Source organism: Cydia strobilella, chromosome 1 (assembly GCF_947568885.1).
Source record: "Cydia strobilella chromosome 1, ilCydStro3.1, whole genome shotgun sequence".
NCBI classification, from domain to species: Eukaryota; Metazoa; Arthropoda; class Insecta; order Lepidoptera; family Tortricidae; genus Cydia; species Cydia strobilella.
This window is the reverse complement of record NC_086041.1, coordinates 30,820,799-30,831,903: the sequence shown is the minus strand read 5'-3', so window position 1 is coordinate 30,831,903 and position 11,105 is coordinate 30,820,799. Positions and strand designations below refer to the sequence as shown.

The 11,105-nt window shown below is 39.9% G+C and overlaps 2 protein-coding genes across 13 annotated transcripts in view; one reads left to right on the top strand and one right to left on the bottom strand.

Annotated features, from left to right (window-relative positions):
* The window catches only part of LOC134744246 (electron transfer flavoprotein regulatory factor 1), a 225,484-nt gene that overhangs the window by 191,553 nt on the left and 22,826 nt on the right, over positions 1–11,105 (bottom strand). The gene's annotated exons all lie outside the window — the stretch shown is intronic.
* The window catches only part of LOC134743426 (cell adhesion molecule Dscam2), a 100,586-nt gene continuing 93,465 nt past the window's right edge, over positions 3,985–11,105 (top strand). For all 12 annotated transcript variants that reach the window (XM_063676828.1, XM_063676836.1, XM_063676820.1 and 9 more), the window contains exon 1: positions 3,985–4,138. The gene's annotated coding sequence lies outside the window, so the exon portion shown is untranslated. The remainder of the gene's footprint in view (positions 4,139–11,105) is intronic.

Here is an 11,105-nt window from a genome sequence, read left to right as displayed (position 1 = left end):
ATTCCTGTCACTAAATCCATTCTCTGCCCCGCCACTGACCCAATCCCTCAAACCCCCCGATCACTCAACCTCACAGCACATCAACCCCTGATCACTGAACCCCTCGACCCTAAACCTCCAACCCTTCAACCGCCATTCCCCGACCCCTAACCCCAGACCCCTTAACTCCTAACCCTAACCCCCCAATCCCTTAACTCCCAACCCCTCAGTCCCCGACCCATCAACTCACCTCCCCTCAACCCCCAACCTCAAACCCCCCAAACACTAATACCCTCTACCTTCACCTCTCAGTCTCTTTGGTTGTTTCCAACACTACCTACATCAAAAATCATAATACACATACGAGGGAAGTTATCAGTAGCCTTACCACGAGTTTGACATTGATATATTCGCTATCGTGTGCGTAACTTACTGTTTATGCATCTCGCTCGTACTGGCATATTAGTGTACAAAGTAAGTTACGAAGAATATTTAGTGTCAAACTCGTGGTTAGGCTACAGTTGCACTACATCAAATTGGTGGTTTTGGGGAGGAAATGCTTGAATTACTTTAGAAAACAGCGAAATTACCATACACGTGCCTTTAAAAATTGAGGAGTTCCCTCAATTCCTCACGGATTCCATCATCAGATCAAAACCAAAAATATTACGAAAACACCTTGTAGAGGTAACTTCTTTCAAACAGAAAAAGAATAACTCAAATCGGATCATGGGTTGGGAGTAATCGCTGAAATAATTATCATCAAAACAATCATCATCATCAGCTCCACTTCATCAAATTGGTGGTTTTCGAGAAAAAATGCTCAAGTTGCTTAAGAAAACGACCAAATCACCATACATGTGCCTTTAAAAATTGAGGAGTTCCCTCAATTCCTCATGGATCCCATCATCAGAACAGCACCAGATTAATGTGGGACCACCTTGGAGGTAGTTCCTTTCAAACAAAAAAAGAATTTTTCAAGTCGGACCACGGGTCTCGGAGTAATCGCTGAACATCCTACATTAAAAAAATCATCATCACTATCTTCAAAACAATCATCATCATCAGGTCCACTTCATCAAATTGGTCGTTTTCGAGAGAAAATGCTCAAGTTGCTTATGAAAACACCCAAATCACCATACATGTGCCTTTAAAAATTGAGGAGATCCCTCAATTCCTCAGGGATCCCACCATCAGATCAGAACCGGATTAATATGGGACCAACTTGGAAGTAGCTCCTTTCGAACACAAAAAGAATTACTCAAATCGGACCACGGGTCTCGGAATAATCGGTGAACATACATAAAAAAAAATAAAAAAAAAATAGCCACAACCGAATACAGAACCTCCTCCTTCTATGAAATTGAAGTCGGTTAAAAAGGAAATGGATTTATTTGAGTGTGGAGGAACAAGGGGGAGATTTTTGCAGTTTGCATATAATTGCTTCGCCACGCTGTTGCCAACCAGTGTTGAGTCGGAGAGGGCATTCTCAGCAGCTGGGTACACCCTTTGTTTTTTAGAAGAAGTCACTTTCAAAATCACCTGTAATACTCTAATTCCTTATTGTTTTGATTCATATTACAGTTATACTTATTGTTTTGATTACCTTTGTTAATTTCCAAGGAAAACTGATGATGATTTAGTTAATAATATTAAATAATAAAGGTTTTTATTTCTGTCTATTAATATGTTATTTTAATTAACGTCACCATCATAAACATGCCGTTATTATCGTTTTAATTCAATCGAATTTTACTTTTTGTTTAATATACTCGGGATCCCGAAAATTCCGGGATCCCGCGGGATTGATATTTCTAATCCCGCGGGATCTCGAATTTGTAATCCCGAGTCGGGATTGCATTCACTAGTGGTGGCCAGTACTTACGATATGAGGGTGTTCTGAAAAGACATTTTTTCGGTTTTCTCGAGGAGTATGGGGTTCTTCAAAACAGGAGTGTACAGGTTTTTAAAGGGTCGGCAACGCGCATGTAATATCTCTGGTGTTGCAGGCGTCCATAGGCTACGGTGACTGCTTACCATCAGGCGGGCCGTATGCTTGTTTGTCGTGGTATTAAGAAAAAAACATGAAAGGCAGCGTAGCGGCCCGTATGGCGGCGCCTCATTCATGAGCGAGTCAGCAATTTTGAGCCTAAACGCCGCAGTGAGCTTAACAGAAAACTAGATGAGAGATGAGCTTAAGGCTCGGCCGCCTACCTAAATTTCCTACAACTATGTGTAGGTCGCGCTGACGTGCCCAAAAATGCGCTCGAGTATTTGGCAAGAAGATAGGGTACGGTACGTGAGCCACCTAAGAGTGGATCAGCCTCACCACGGAGTAGGAGCCTCACTCATGGTCGGGGAGCCCAAGTGGGGGATTTTGGAGTCACTCGAGCGCGTCAGATTAAGATAAGGGGGATACCTGTACCTCCACCAAGTATGCGTCCTTGACACAGCAGGGAGTCGAGGACAGCGCGTCAGAATAGTAACAAAAAATCGCCACCTTGAAATGCTCGAGCGCATCAGATTAAGATATGTTGGCTTAATTACTTGTTAAATAGTGCCCATTTTAATAATCTGGCGATTTTAGCGATCCGTAAGTGCCAAAAAAAATAACGCGACCTTGACTTACTCGAGCGCGTTCGATTTTCAATTTATTTTGAAGGGTATAATAATAATAATGCAAGAATAACAGAATAAAATAAACTGCCGATTTGAGCAAACGGAAGTGTCAAAAATCGTTTTTAATACAGTTGCTCAAAAAGTGCTACTTTTCGTGGCTGTTTAGCGTGCGGAAAGTTGGTTTTCGCGAACTAGTGCTTTTTACTTTTCCAATTTTTTTAAATTTATACTTGTTCCAATTCATGACTACTTATTGATGAGTGTTTATATTAGTTTCCTTTAAACGTCGTAATCAACATAAAAACCTACTGTTAATGTAAGAATACGAAAAATATACCTATTTCATATTTTATTACTTACCTCTTCATCATTATAAGTATTATAACACGTTTTTTTTTAATGTTGATAAACCGTTCTTAATAAGTTGTCTGTATGGAACGGAACGCCTGTCAAAGAAGAGGCGTATTTTCTTACTGCAAGAATGTTTTAAGTTTCCAAAGGCAACATTCGATATTGTTTTTATAAATATACGATACACAAATAATCGTAAATAACGATATTTTGGTAATAATAGTACAATGTTTTAATATTTACAATTGTTTCTGTCTTATCTTAGAACATGCATTTGAAAAAAAAAACTCATTGAAGTGGGTTCAATAATAATAACAAAATCTATTCTAGTCGAATAAAAGCTAGAAAAACACCTCTTCATAATGTCAATGATGTCACAGAATTAATAATATAAAAAGTTTCGAATTCCATTCCTTAATACTTGTTGCTTTTCTTATTTTTTCGCAACTGTATTAAAAAACGTCGTTCGATACACGTGCGGATATGTCATTCTTGTAATGTTGTAATGATATACTTTTCGCACTAGCATCGAAATGTACTATTAGTATCGACTGTGGCTGGTGAAGGGGGGAGGGGTGAAGCCGAAGGTGGAGGGACGGGAGAGTGGTTCATTATAATGTCCTCACCTACAGGTATAACACAGCAGCAGTAAAACAAAATTATAAATTTTGCCGCGAAAAAATCTAGAATGAATCTATTATACCTACTTACAGGATATCGTAGGATTTATGACGTATAATCAACGTCAACGATCATGTGCTTTGTGCTCACCGTTACCTCACCAACGTGACTAACGACATCTATTGGGCCCACAAAAAACAAAAGGAGTAGGGAGTCCTTTTTTTGGCATGCATAATTGTCCATATGCTCAATGGTAGTACGCAAAGCTAAACGCTGTCCAGCTTGAATCCTGCGCGCGCAAAAGGGGGTCCTGCCGTCGGCCAAAACCGCAGCGCTTCGGCACTTTTCGGCAAAGATCACCCCTTCGTATCTGTAGTGTGCAAGCGAGCGGCACGCTTATCCGTCTCCCTCTACTCGTGTCATTGGCCGATGAATGTTCCTTGAATACCTACTCGACTCACTCCGCGTCGGTATCTCGGGCGGGTCGGTTGCTACCGCCGTCTTTTCGCGAGTGTTGTGATTTTAAGTGTTGTGTGCGCTCCGGTGATACATCACTCCTACCACACAGGTACGAACACGGATGGCTTCCAAAGGATCTTTTGCAGTGTTTTTGTGTTATAAAATCCTTTTCAGTTTTCACGAATAAAGCCGGCCGGGCGAATGCGCAAGCACGATCGATAACGATGTTGTCTTGTCCGTGCTGCCAGATTCGCCGTATCAATTTTATAGATATTAATTCCTTTGCACACACATTAAGAGCTATTTTGTATACTTACTGAAACAAAGTGAAGGTATATCCTTTTATTCTTCCACAATACTTAGCCGATTCGGTATCATGAGCTCTGGAATCTACGCAGGACTTCAATTTTGACAGAGCCAAGGCAAACTGGGCTTTAAAATCTTTAAACTGTCTAAATTGACTGCCAAACTTGACTGTCTAAATTGATACCTACAATTAATTCATCGATTTGCGACTTCGTCTGCGTAGTTAGTAATTTGGGTACCTTATTTTTTATCCAATCTGCTTTATATCGATTCCCCATACAAACTTCCATCCCCATAAAGGATGATTTCTGGGATTAAAACTACCCTATGTCCTTCCCCGGCACTCAAAGTATCTCTATACCAAATTTCAACTAAATCGGTTCAGCGGTTTAAGCGTGAAGAGGTAACAGACAGACACACTATCGCATTTATAATATTAGTATGGATGGATGTATTTTTTAAGCGGCAGCATGACTGTATATGGGTGATTCATGCATTCAAGAAATCCTTGACGGCATATAATATGTTAACTTCCACGAGTCACAAGCTCAACGATTTCTATACTTTTTGATACTTAATAAATATTATGAATGCGAAAGTGTGTCTGTCTGTCTGTCTGTTACCTCTTCACGTTTAAACCGCTGAACCGATTTAGTATATAGTTTGAGCTCCGGGGAAGGACATAGGGTAGTTTTTATCCCAGAAATCATCCTTTAAGGGGGTGAAAAGGGGGGTGGAAGTTTGTATGGGAAATCGATAAAAAGCAGATTGGATAAAAAATAAGCTACCCAAACTACTAACTCCACGCAGACGAAGTCGCAGGAAAAAGCTAGTTTTAAATATTGAGTACCTACTTACCCCTGTGGTTTTCAAATCACAAATATCTCATCTGCGTTAAGTTTGATTTGATAGCTTTAGTTGCATTAGGAAAAGGGACAAAAGAGAAAGAATACCCAATGAACATCAAATGCGAACAAAACGGTTTAACACAATTTAATCCGCCACGCCTTGCTGTTTGTGTACTGTACGTAATTTAGATAGGTACTATTGGACTATCATGCGGACATGCGATATATAAATAAACAACCCGAACCGGCCGGCGTTCTTGCTGAACTTTCGCTTTATTGGCCTGTCTAGTGTCTACACATTGTATATACAGTGTACAAAAATAAAACAAAAGATAATCAATTACCATGTCATTAAAACGTCATATTTTTTAAGATATTTAACATTAATGATGACTTATCAGCAGTTATCACACTTTGTGATTGAGAATGCCATGCAGTTAGGTCTCCGGTATCTCCTGTAAGTATAGAGTTTGATGTTGATGGCATTCATCTTGTTCCTAGAGTCTAAGCTAAACTAGTCACTTTATAGTCCTTCTTTATGCGACAGAAAAATACGAAGTAGTTTAAACCTTTGAAAATTTCTCATTTTGTTTGCCCCGTGACTCAATATTTTCATTAATAAAACATGCCTACGCGAGATCGAAGGTCGTTATAATTCGGAAGGGACCCACCCTCGCCCTTCTGGCCCACCGACCTTCCCCCATTTACCGACTGAGCCCAAAAGCGCGTCTCAGGGGTAACGAAATGTATAGCAATTCGTCTACATGGAACGGTTACAAGAACGTTTATATGGGATGGAAGAAATGACATCTCATCCAACGAGAAAAAGTATGGAGGTATTGTTTGTACATGCTACTACAACATCGCATCGTTATTTCGAAAAATCCAAAATCTGCAAACTCATTATTCCTTTTATTCAACGTATTTGCAATTTGCATGCTGTGCATTCTCTTTATAATCGCACGAAGGCGAATATAATACTTGGTAGAGCCAGTATAAGTGTGCTGGACTGCGCATATATTTACTACGAATCTCGAGGTCCCAGTTACACTGATTCCAACTTGCCTGTGCTCAATAAGCCACCAAAATTACACCCTTGAACACATGGCGTCGTTTTTTATAAGGCCTTTCGAGAGCAGGTGCAAAATGTCCCGAAAGCGGTTTTTGTGCGGCGGCGGCGGCAGGTAGACGCCCGCCTCCGATACTAACATTGATTTGAATCAGCTGCTGTTTGCTTTACTAAGAGTTTTATATGACTGTGGCGTGTTTGTACTCCTACGAATATATACCTACACTTAATCAAGAGCATTAAAAACCGGTCACTATATACGCATATTATTGCTCTTGAGAGTCTTGAGTGTTAAACTTAACTCCCTGGCGAATAAATTGTTTTGTCTTGAAACGTAATTAGCTAAGAAACTGTCGTTTTAGCATTTTTTATAAACTACTTTTGAAGTCTACTGTGAAGAGCTTGTAGTTTTAATTGTAATTCAGCTTGAACATGTTTATGGTTAGGGGTTTTTAGTTTTCAGCAATGTTTGCTTTGAAATATTATTTTTCCAATGGCAAGTTAGACGTTTATACTTACGATATGACAATCTATCAAAATAATACCAACATACTTCGGTATATATACTGAGTTCTGGAAGCAGTTGTTGCTTGAATAGCGAAAATGAAACCTTAATTCGACGGGTGCTATCCTTCTATGACAGCTATGTGGATGTTTGTTTACCTTTTCCTCGCTATAATACTACTTCAAAGTATCCTGGCGTTCCAACTTTTTTTTTTATGAAATGCAAACGAGCAGACGGATCACCTGATGGTAAGCGATTACCGCCGCCCATGGACACCCGCAACACCAGAGGCGTTGTAAGTGCGTGGCCGGCCTTTAAGATGGGAATACGCTCTTTTCTTGAAGGTTTGAATGTCATATCGCTCCGGAAATACCGCAGGCGACAGTTCATTCCACAGTTTAGCTGTGCGAGGCAGGAAGTTTCTAGAGAAACGCACAGTTGAGGACTGCCAACCATCTAAGTGGTGAGGATGGTAATGTTGTCGCGTAGGGCGATGGCGAAAAGAAGCGGCAGGGATTAATCCGAACAATTCCTCGGAGCACTCCCCGTTATACACGCGATAGAAAATGCAGAGCGAGGCCACATCTCTACGCAGCGCCAAGGAGTCAAGCCTTTCCGAAATACGCTGGCAGTCGACAATTCGAGTCGCTCTTCGCTGGATGCGGTCCAGAGGGAGAAGCTGGTATTGAGGTGCCCCTGCCCATAGATGAGAACAGTATTCCATGTGTGGGCGAACCTGCGCTTTATACAGCTGTAGGCGGTGGGCCGGCGTGAAATACTGTCTCGATCTGTTGAGCACACCGAGCTTTTTTTTTTACCGAAATTAACGTTATAAACATGCACACGGATAAGATATCCCATAATATGGGTTTAACTTTGGTGTTGCTATGCGTACTGTTATATTAGTGACATATTACCAATACCATAGCATGAACATTCCTTTCTTTCTTTAGAAATCGCTATCCTCGGCCGACGCTAAGCGGTATTTTATGAACGTCTTCACATCTTATAAAACAGTATATAGGTAGAGTACTCGATTCACATCTTTCTGCGTAGACTGGGCGAGGGGGTGGGGGTAAAACGGAATTCGCCGTCCCCACTTCCTCTCCCAGACAGCCCGTCGTCGTTCGATATTTAGCTGTGTCCCTTCAGAGGTTATATACTGGATTGTTGTTCCCATCACGAGCCAAGCTTTCATCTTAGATGGTCTGGTACATATTTGATCTCAAGATCTAAAACAACTAAACGTAATCGGAGATCAATCATACTGGTTTGACTTGAGCCTAAGCATAAATTATAGGTCTGTGCCTTAGATCGAGTGTAGATTTATACTTATGTACTTACCTATTTCTGACCTATATATATTTCCGTTGAACAAAATTAGGTTTCACATTTCATTGCCAACCGGTCGAAAGACAGGTGGTATGAGTTGTATCTTTAGTAGAGATGGGCGTTCCGCGTTTTAGGCAGCGAACGGAAACAGAACATTTCGGTCAGAGGGGACCCAGCAGGTATTTTTGGACACAAAGTGTTACTAAATGCGTCTGAATTTCTACTAAATTCTAGACCCGGGAGAGGTAAATGGAACCATACTTTACATTGTCAATTTTTTGAGGTCTGGCGTATCAGGTGACTTCGTGCAAAGGCTTTCCTTGGCCTTTCTCTTGACGAGATCGTTATTATCAATTCCATAATTATGTTAATAAATAAGGCAAGTATAGGCGCTGTAGAAACTAACGCTTCCTCGCTTTACCCGTCTCCCTTTACGTATAAGATATATATGCATAAGGATTTCATGGTAAATTTAGTGTAATTTTGAGACGATCAGGTTAAAAGTACCTTAACTATTTCAAGAGCACCCTAAACCGGCGAGCGTGTATGAGGAATGTTATGAAAGTGAAGGAAGCGAAAGAGGTATGTCAGGATCGTAGCAAGTGGAAATCCGTGGTCTCTGCCTACCCCTCCGGGAAATAGGCGTGATTATATGTATGTGTATGTATGTAACTATTTCATTTTTTAAGTTTAGTATTAAGTCATACGACCTGACTTTGAAATAGTTCCATCGCGATGGAATGAACCTATGGCTATGAGCCAATGAGGTACATTACCTGCCTATGAGCCGGTGCGTTCTCTTGCTTCAGGTATATACTTGTAGCATAATAGTTAGCACAGTTTAAGTCTATTAGTAACTGCAGCGGGAAAATGAGGAAGTGCCACACGTCTCGTGCGTCGTTTCATGCGAATGCTAGGAATGTAGCAAAGTGCCGCAACGGATTGCAAATCATAAAATTGGAGCCACATTTTAACTTTATAAATCGCAACTTGTTTTTAACTCGCAATACATCTCGCGTGTTCTATATTTGCGTGGTCGTACGATATTTGTTAGATATATAATAAAATAAAGCTAAAGCTTTAATGCGCATCTAAAATTCTTCATTTATATTTTTTTATACCCACAGATTTTGTTTGTCCTCATATCCGTTGAAATTCAAAGATACTTTGAATACTTTTTTGCCAAAAGCTGGCTCTGGCAACGCTGCCTCTTACCATAGAGTAACTTATACTAGAGCGGTACTGTCATAGTAAATTTTGTAACCCCAGTAAATTCACTGCCATCTGTCGACACACTTTAAAACTAAAAATAAATATTTATAAAAATACGATAAAATGTATTTAAATATGGATAAATGATTTTTTTATTTGCATTAATTATTTTTATATGATTTTGACCCATGTTCTTTCGCTGGTATGCGTTAAAAATATAAATAACAAACGAAACAGTCAACGCCCTCTATACGAGTGTAGGCCAAAACTAGTGGCGCCATCTGATCGAGAATCAAATTTTCGTGATTTTCGAGGCACGTTTTTTCCTTAGACTGTATCCATCTATTACGAAGTTATATCTGTCTTTGCTCTTACGCAACATGCGAACAACTTGCGAACGCGAAGCGAAGCAGCGCGGCGCGGCGGACCCACGGCGTTCGCGTCCGCAACGAGATCGCCCACGTAGGACACTTCTATAGGTATCAAAGGATTGATTCACCCCGCGTTCGCGTGTTGTTCGCCTATATTATACGTAGTACCACAGAATAAGTAATAGTATTATGTAGTACGCTGCGTTACTATCGCTAAATATCGGGGTACAAGCGGAATTTGTTATTCCAGCCAATACCGAGTATAAGTTGTGAAATATAAACAGGAACGCGTCTCCATTCCTGGGTAACGGAGGCCCAAAAATAACCTTCCGTCACTCCGCAGTCGGCACTCCTGCACAGCGTTTTATTAGTTAACCGACATTTTATACGGGTTTGGTGTTCTGCCGCGTGTTACGCGTGCACACACCACACACGAGTGGATTTTTTTTAGAAATTCAGAGCTAAATCTCTATGGTCACTTAATAAATCAGATATTCCGTGATCATAGAGATCATTTCATACAAAAAAGGGGCTGTAGACAATATCTGAATTTATTAATTGATCATAGAAATTACGGTGCTGAATATCTGTTATATTCAGCTCGTATGTGGTACGCCATAAGTTAGTTAAGTCCAGTTTCATATGATAACTCATTGATAACTGGTATAAGTTATAGGTACAGAAAACACTTCTATAATAGATATTATAAACTTCTAATGAATATTTGTGGGGATGGACGGATGTATGGACGTTTGGTACAACAGTAGAACGGGTTTTGTCTTGGTCGGTATATTTTAAATATAATTACTAATAAAACACAGGAACCCGGAAACAATAATATGTAATAATTTCCCAGTTTCATGAATCTAATGGCCTCTCCAAACGTCACAGATAATCGCATGCGATTTGCAATACATTGAGGTATTTGATCGATGGATTCAATCTATCAATTATCTAAAATCGCATGCCATTTGTTGCACGCAAGGTTTGTAGAAGCCATGAAACTATACGGTTTTGACATATTTTTTTATGATTTTTAATGTATCGAAGTTATTCTCGGTTTACTATGTTACTTATCGTCAAACACCCTCTTCTGTAAAAAATAGTCTCAAAAACACTGCTGTGTAATTGTGTATACTTACTAGCCTAGACGCTGACAAATTACTAGAGTGATGTCATCGCGAATGGGTAATAATGATGCCATATATGTACAGTTTATGTTTTGTTTAGCACTTTTCATTACATAGCTCATCGAGAGAATGTTATTTGATATTTATAGCTTTTTAGAGCTCTGTACTTTAAAAACTGTTCGCAGAGCTCTTATGGAATCACGCCAGGTGTTGAAAATCGCTTAAATTCGTTTTTCTCGGACACCGTTAGACATAGGTAGATACCTTAAATTTGGAATAGTTATAGCAACTGCTACCATAAAC